Raw genomic sequence first — 8,677 nt, forward strand, 5'->3', positions numbered from 1 at the left:
TGGATTTTTCTACAGTTACACCTGTCGTATCAAGAAGAAAAGCGTCTATGGTTCTCTTTCACTAGACTATGAATGACATTATCTCGCATCCGTACATGGTGTGGATTGATAAGGTCCCAATTATTCGATTTTGGGACCGTAATTGTATTAAGATTACCATTGCATAAATGTTAGTTCCTTTAAATAATTGTAAAATTATTTTATTTATCCAAATTAATAAAGCTAATGATATATTAGTGTTAATTGTAGCGCACGTGGAAGCCAACAAATCGCGAAACAATTACGGTTACAATACACGAGTCGAAGGGAAGTTTCCAGAAAAATCTCGGTCGATTTGGGCGCCACGTCACCGCGCCGCGGCTAGGCATGACCGCGCCGCGGTCATCTCGAGGAATTTGTCTTCGAGATTTTTACAGAAACTTCTAGAAGCTTCGGTGGTTGTAACTGATTGGGTAGTTCGAAGCAAATCATCCGAAAAGTTGACCCGATTACCCGAATACAAATGTTATAAATTGGGGGCTCTTCTCTTCTTCTTTTGTTCCATAAGTTTTGATTTTTTCTTCTTTTAATTTTCTGTAATTTTTCCTTTTGGTGAAATCTTGAGTGTAGTGAGAACATCAAGAGTAAGTCATTGGCTCTATTGTAACTTTTTGAGAGATCCATTCAAGAAGGAATCAAGTTGCATCTTCATCTTCTTCTCCCATCTTCTCTTTGCTTTTTAGTATTGTTGCAATATGATCCTTGCGATGATCGGCTAGATCCTCTTTAGAGAGATCAATGATGCCGAAGCAAGTTTATCCCTCTAATGTAGTTTTAATTCCTTATTTTGCTTACATGTTTACTATTCTAGAAATTCTACTTTGATTAGATGATCTACTTATATTTTTTATTCAAACTTTGATAGCCATTACTTAGATAAGCTCAAGAACGACTATGCTTTGTGAAGAATCTGAATATAAGCTAGGCAATCTCAATTAAATCTGAATTTTCATGAATGTCTCTTGGTTACCTTTAATAATTAAACCGCTCCACCTTCCGATCCATGAGCAATGACTTGCTACATGGATTGAGTTATTCTTGGAATTGATCTACATTATGGATAGTTTGCAAAAGTTGATTTGATTTCTCTAAACCTCCTTTCTTATATCTTCAATATCTACTTTCTGTTTTTATTTCAAATTGCAAGTTAATTTCCATCTTATTTGTGCAACAAATCAGTTTTGTTTTTAAATCAATCTGTTTCAAAGCTTTGTTTTGGTTTCTAATCGAATGAATATTTGAATCTTCGTTGTCCCTGTGGAACGAATTCGACTTACCAAAGTCCATATCTTAAATCTCTATCTTTGCATCTCTATTGCAAGCTTTACAATCGATCATGGATGACACTCTTAATAGGCCAAATCATTAGTCAACTTTTTACGCGACGAATGTCTGCCGAGTAGCACGTTCTCTCCTGCCAGAAGCATGAGCAGACAAATTTTAAAGATCTTTTTATGTAAAATATCAGAAAAACAGTTTCAACAACATTACAAAGTGGGTTAATCTAAAAATACGTGAAATCAATTAAAAATTTTGAACAAATTATTTGATTATTAACATTTTTGTGAAAATAAAAAATAAATATTTTTATTTATTAAAATTTATTTATAAATTTAATATAATTTTATTTTACTCATTTAAGTAGACTTACTAATATTTTAATTGAATCAATTTGATGAACATTAATTTTAAAATAATATTTTAATTATTTATATTTTTAAATAAGTCTAATTTATATATAGATCAAATTAATTTGATGATGATGGTAACTATGCTCATCTCCATCATCATCATCATTATCTATGTGAGTTACAAATCACTAATTTTGAGAAGAGAAAACAAAGATATATTTTTTTTTCATTGTTATATAGGAGGTGACCATAGTTAAAGGGCATGTCATTAATTTTAAGCCATAGCATAACTTTTTTCAACAAATATATATAATTTATTTTTCAACGAGATTATCACTTTTTACATAAATACAAGTAATCTTTTTACCTCATGTTTTAATTTTAGCTAGAGCATGTTTTTGGGAATTTTTCTTCAAAGGACAGGAAAAATAATTGATAAATCATATCCAAACTTGATTACTCGAAGGGGCAATGGCGTAGCATTTCAAGTCTTGGTGAATCCTAATGTATGCTTCAATTCAAAGCTTTTACATGTATAATGCTATTATCATTTGACTTGATTTGGAGATGGTGAAAATTTTGGAGGTGCCATGAATGACTAATCAACTAGAATATCTTATCTTGCTTAAAATGCTTTTGCCAAACTTATGTTCATGGCTAAGTATACCAAATTACTTCAATTATACATGCATGCAGGAACCTAAATAAATGTTTATTGTAAATGCTATTATAATGTGGGATATGTTACATTGGAAACATAGATGCATGTTAGGGGTCCAACATAGGTGCACGAGGTTTCCAATAGGACGCCCTTTGAGAAATTCAAAATATGATGGCACCTCCATGGACATGCATTACATATTTACTACAATACTATTTAAAAAAGAAAAAATATTCTAAAAATAAAATAAAATCTTTTTTGAGCTTGATCAAGGTGTTGAAAATGGAAGGCCACGATCTCTCAAATTTAAAATTGAAAATAAATCTTTTTCTTTTAAAATTTACTTTTTCAAAGTTATTAGAATTTTTTTGTGTGTAGCCTCGTGGCATTAGATCATGTTTTTGAACGCCAACAATTGATGTGTGAAACTTTCCTTACTAACTTAGTGAGGAAAGTATTTTTCTTTGTTAACTTAGGCGGTGTTTGTTTGCGCTATTTTTCAGCGCTTATTATTGAAAGAAATTAAATTCAGCACTTTTGTCAAAATAGCGCGTTTGTTTACTCTATATTTTCAACACTTATTGCTGAAAATAAATGAAAAAAATTCAGCACTATTTTGATGCTAAAAAAAAGTGCTGAAGCAGTAAGCACTTCCCTTTTTTCAACATGGACAAGTATACCCTTTGTTTTTTTGAGCATGGACAAGTATGCCCTTATCTTAAAAGGATATTACATCTTATATCCCATGGATAAGTATATAAACACCCCACAAATTAATAAACTCACACTATAGCTGAATTAATTTATCTTATATAGATTAAAAGTTTTGGAATGAGTTGATTTTTGGTGAGGATGATCTCTACAATGAGGAGATCATCCTCACAAAAAATCAGCACATCTTAAAACTTCTAACCCTATCAAAACAAGTTCAAGAACTATAAATTGTCCTTTTTTTTTTTTTTTGAAAACTATTTTTGACGAGTTAGAAGTTTCAAAATAGACTGGTTTTTGGTGAGGATGATCTCTAAACCATATAGACCATCCTCACTAAAAATTTGCTCATTCCAAAAACTTTAACCCATATAAAACAAAACAAAAAATGGCTATAGTGTGGATTGCCCTTATTAATTCATAGGGTACTTTTATAATTACACATCCTTCATTTCCATCGAAAATTATTCATCCAAAATTAAGTTCTTTTAAAGTTGATTTCAAATTTTGGTGACTTGTATGACATTATTATTTTTAATTTGAAATTTGTGGGCTTTTATAAATAGAAATTATTATTTATAAATTGAAGATTTGAGTATTATTTATTATTTAAAAATAAATTGTATTTTAATTTTATAACAAATAATATATTTTATTGTGTTTGATAATAAATAAGCATTTGAAACATGCAAACAATGTATAATATGATTGTAAGGGTGATAAAGACAATTTACCAATTTCAACAATGTGTAACAAACATGATTCAACATCTAAACAAACTTTTTTTCAGCACTTAAATTCAGCGCTTAATGCTATTCAGCACTTATTTTTTTCAGTTTAACAAACAGTACCTTAGAGCGACCCATATTTAATAATAATAAAAAAAATTAAATGCCTATAATAAATACCTTCGGTATAATGGGCATATGATTAAATGAATTGAGGGTATTAGAGGTAATTAATTATTTACAATGACGTGGGTCAAGGTCTATAGAGTAACAAAGTTAATAAAGTAAAGGAGCTTTTATAATAAAAATGGAACATATAGGTCTGTCTAGCAAATCTCTCAAAATAATATTTAAAATATATTACATGAAAAAAGAAGACGAATTCTCCTAATTTTGGGTAATGACATTACCATTACTTTGGGTAATAACACACACTCTGGGGTGCCGTTAGTAAAGGTTGGTGTGATAATATAAACTCTAAAAGAGAAGGTCGAAAATGGTATTTATGAAAAAAGTAGCATATAATTGATATTTAAATAACGATAAATATAGGGACTTCAAAATTTTCTCTTGACTATATATATATATATATATATATATATATATATATATATATATGAAGATATGAACGATAATATAGAGATGAAATCTTTATTTTGAAGTAGTTAGAGGTTGGTTTATCTCTAAATGTAGTGATTTGAAATCCGGTTGGGAGAGTTGTTCTAAACTGACTTTGTTAGACACTGCATTGATGTGGCAGTGGGCAGAGAACCATGGATCTTTTCCTCGAGATACTATATAAGGAAAAAAAAATCATGAAATTTTAAAATTATGAGTATGTTAATTGTTCTCATTATTCGTTATCACAAGTTGCTGAAATGGATTAGATGTTATACCTAAATATTCAAAACTATAAATATATCATTTTTATTTGTATGACAAAAACTTCCAGCCTTAGTCATTAAAATTTGCTTTTCAATCATTTACATTTTTACGCATTAAAAACTGATTTTCTTAGTGATTTATAATCGTTTGGATCCAAACTTAGTAACGTCATGAGATCATATAACAATGTTTGAGCAGACAATAAGACACTAGGAGGGGCTTGTCCCTGATCAATGCCATAGTATGTTGGATAAGGCCCAATGGTCTATGCACTGGGCAAAGCCCAGATAAAAGACTTCAATATAAAATGATCAAACATACCCTTAGGGCTGGTGTACGATTGTGAATAAAACTTTGATGGGGATAAACGGTATAGATCGGTTACGAAATAGGTGTTTTTCATACAGCGCCGAAGCACGAGAGACTTGCTCAACAACAAACAAGGGTTGGTTGTATAAGAGGATTGAATTGCGCCTTCTGCTCTGCTCCTCTCTTCACTCCTCTTCCAATTATCGCTCTGCAAATGTCTTCAAGTAAGTTCATCCCTTTGAATCTACCCTTATTTCTTCAATTTCTTGATTTGGGTTTTATTCTCCCTTTTTTTGAGCTTGATTTCTTTTGTGGATAGATGAAAGTCTTTTTTGTTTTTTTTTTTTTCTTCTATAATTATTGCATAAAATAGAGTTGACCCTTTTCAGAGTATTGTGATTAATGACCAAAGAAGAACGAAAATCTAGGAAAGGAGATGAGCACAAGCTTGGGAATTTTGAATTTCATAATTGTTTTAAATATAGTCGGAGACTGAGACGACTCCACCAACGAGACGGATTGACAGGTCGTCTCAAACAGTGAAACACAGTGGAACCATACTAAAAAAACACGGGCACCGTACACGCAGTTTAAGTTTCATAAGGATCTATTTCTTAGAATCCACACGTGTTTTGTTTCATCATTGCAATCAGGACTTTTGAAAAAGACAAAGTTGACAGTTTTTTATGAAAAAAACTTTGAAGAAACCTCTCCAAAAGGACTAGAGTGAGGTCCGCCCAAAAAAAAAATTTTAAAAACATTTCCCATCTTTTAAGCTAAAAGTAGTTAGCGGAAACGCTCTCCATTGAATCACACGTGGCATTTTAAAGAGGTATTTTAGATTTTGACGGAAATGTACACAATGTGAAAAAAGCCCAAATTAGATGGCCTGGGCTGTAAAATTTCGTAAAATTCAAGGTACAAAAGAATTGAATTGGCATCGAATTTTTATTGTCAAATTTTTTTTCGATAGGTCGAAAGTATCAAATTAATAAAAGATTGGAGAAATTCAACATTTCTAAACCGTCAAATCTGAGAATATCTTGAATTTTGACTGTCCTAGACCATCAAATTTTAATTTCTAAAATTCGTGAGCCTTGGCCTGTCAATCTTTTTTGTTGAATTTTCCAATTTTCACATAGTAGTAGGATTGTAAAATAAATTCAAAACGCTACTTGTCTTGTTACGAGGAGGGTTCTTTCAAAATTTTTAAGTGGCCTAGCCCCTTCAAAGTAGGAATCGTTTTTGTTTGAGGCTCGCCCTCAAACATACTCTCCTGGCCTTTGCCCATGAATGTTTGTCCACCCAAACAAGTGGGAACTTCTTCAAATCCAGAAGCATGTGTCCTCCAAAAGTAAAATTTTAAACCTTAAACTATTTCAACTTGTGTTTTGTCATGTTCTAACTCTTCCCTCCAAGGGTAGAGCCAAAGATTTTGCTCATGTGGGGGCAATCAAGAGTAGAAAAAAATAGTTGTGAGGGTAATTAAGAGTGGAAAAAAAATTGTGGGGGCAATAGTAGCAAATTTCTTCGTCAACCGTTAAAATCTGTTATAATAACACATTAATCCATAGAATTTGAAAACTTTTGTGGGGGCAAGTGCCCCCACTCTAGATCCACCCTTGCTTCCCTCCTTACATTTTTTAATGGGCACATGGGATCTTGCAATTGATGCTAAGCTGATGAATCAATTGCAAAGTGCCACGTGTATGACAGTCATAAAAGAATGCGTCATACAAAATAATTGAATCTACCCTGCTTGGTACACAAAAAAATCATTTTCATTTGCAAATTATTTATTCTGAAAATGTTTTGTAATACAAAATTTTCACATGCAATGAAAAACTTACTATTGGTAGCTAGTAGCTATTGGAAAATCTATTGCGAAACAATATTTTGTGTTTGATTGATATTTGCAATATAAAAAGTTAACGTGATTTTTTATTAAAATAAAATGTGAAAACGATTTTGACTTATTAAAGAAATTATCCAAAACTAAAAACTTGTTACTATAAATATATAAAAATTTACACTTATGATGAAGGACGGTTTTATACTAACATTGAGGCGTATTGTTTTAATTTTTCTATGCTCGTAAATTTATATTTGGTGAGATTTATGTTTTGTTAATAAATATCAATTTTAATGTTACAAGTACTGAAAGTTATTTTGTAATTTCAATATGCAATGAAATATATCTTTGTGCATTTTGTTAATCAAATACGTATTGAGGGTTTTTTCTTTTTTTTTGTTGTTGTAATTTTGATTAAATTCTTTGACAGTGAATATTTTAATTATTTTGATATGCATAGGTTGGAGTTGAACAATTTTGCAAATGATTTGTGATACCTTTTGTGCCACAAATCATTTGTTGAAATTTCTTAAGAATTGAGTTGATTCAAGCAATTTTTTCGCAATGCAATTAAATCATTTGCACCGAACAAAAAAAACACTCATAAAATTGATTTTAGAAAATTATTTGTATTTGAAAATGATTTGCAGTATAAAAAGCAAGGCTTAAACGTGGAAATTGGTTACTATGCATTTTTTTTTTTTTGTGCAAATTTTATCAAAAGATTGGCCAAACATTTTATTTTTTTGTTAAATATGTTGAAAGTGCAAGCAATAACTTTATGTTAATTAGCCATAGATGTTTCTCCTTGTTCGCATTAATTGAATGAATTATACATAACAGCATATGTTTTGAGGTTGGTTCCATGGGACTTACCAATCGAGCAGGATCGGGAACCCTAACACTTGAACTTCCCTACATGGTCAAAAAGAGAGGAAATTAATATTTTTAGTTACCAAGAAGTATGAGAGAATTTGATCTAAAAAACAAGAGTCTGTGATAATATGATGCACGTCCCCCCTCCCTCGCAGAACCGTAGATCAAAAGATCTACATATCCCAAGACAAAAGAAAGAATTTATGATTATGCGTATGTCAAGACAAAACATCTAGGGGAGGGGGGGGCAGAAATTCATTACACAGAAGACAAATATAGAATTAGATTATGACCTAACTTAATTGTGGATCTTGATTATGCTGTTTGTCACCTCGAAACTCGAGGTCGTTTCACCTATTATTAACATAATAACGCGCGACAAATGAAGTTAAAAAAATCTCAGGCCAATGAAAGGATTCCTGTGGTTCTGATGTGGAGTAGCCTTAACCCAACACCATGTCTCAATTTATGCCATGTGGCATATTCTTTTGGCCATTGAAAAATTAAATAGAGTATTGATTTTTGAACTCAACCTAGCAGGGTGACTCAAAAACTCACAGACATGGCATGGGCAAAGAATCGCAGATTCTATCTCATAGGATACAGAACCTATCATCTGTAGTTGTGTATCCGAGGAAAAGAATTTACGATTTTTTACACATGACACATTAGTGAGTTTTTTGAGTCACACTGTCAAGTTCAGTTCATAAATCATTAGTCCATTAAATAGTTGAAAGATTTATACAAAATCAATTTGATAACATTATCAAAACTCAAATTTGTGATCTAGATCTACTGTCATTGGATTGGGTTTTGGACTTGATATGATCCATAAAGACCCTTTTCCTTCCCGCTATTGATGAACATTCGGGGAAGCTATATTAAATAAGATGGATTATATCACATTCCCTTGTGCATATGGCATGGGCATCCTCTCTCTCTGGTTAAGAAAGTAAAAGTGAAATAGATAAAATTAGAAATATTT

The sequence above is a fragment of the Akebia trifoliata genome, chromosome 10 (assembly GCF_017979445.1).
Source record: "Akebia trifoliata isolate Shusen 1 chromosome 10, ASM1797944v1, whole genome shotgun sequence".
Lineage (NCBI taxonomy): Eukaryota > Viridiplantae > Streptophyta > Magnoliopsida > Ranunculales > Lardizabalaceae > Akebia > Akebia trifoliata.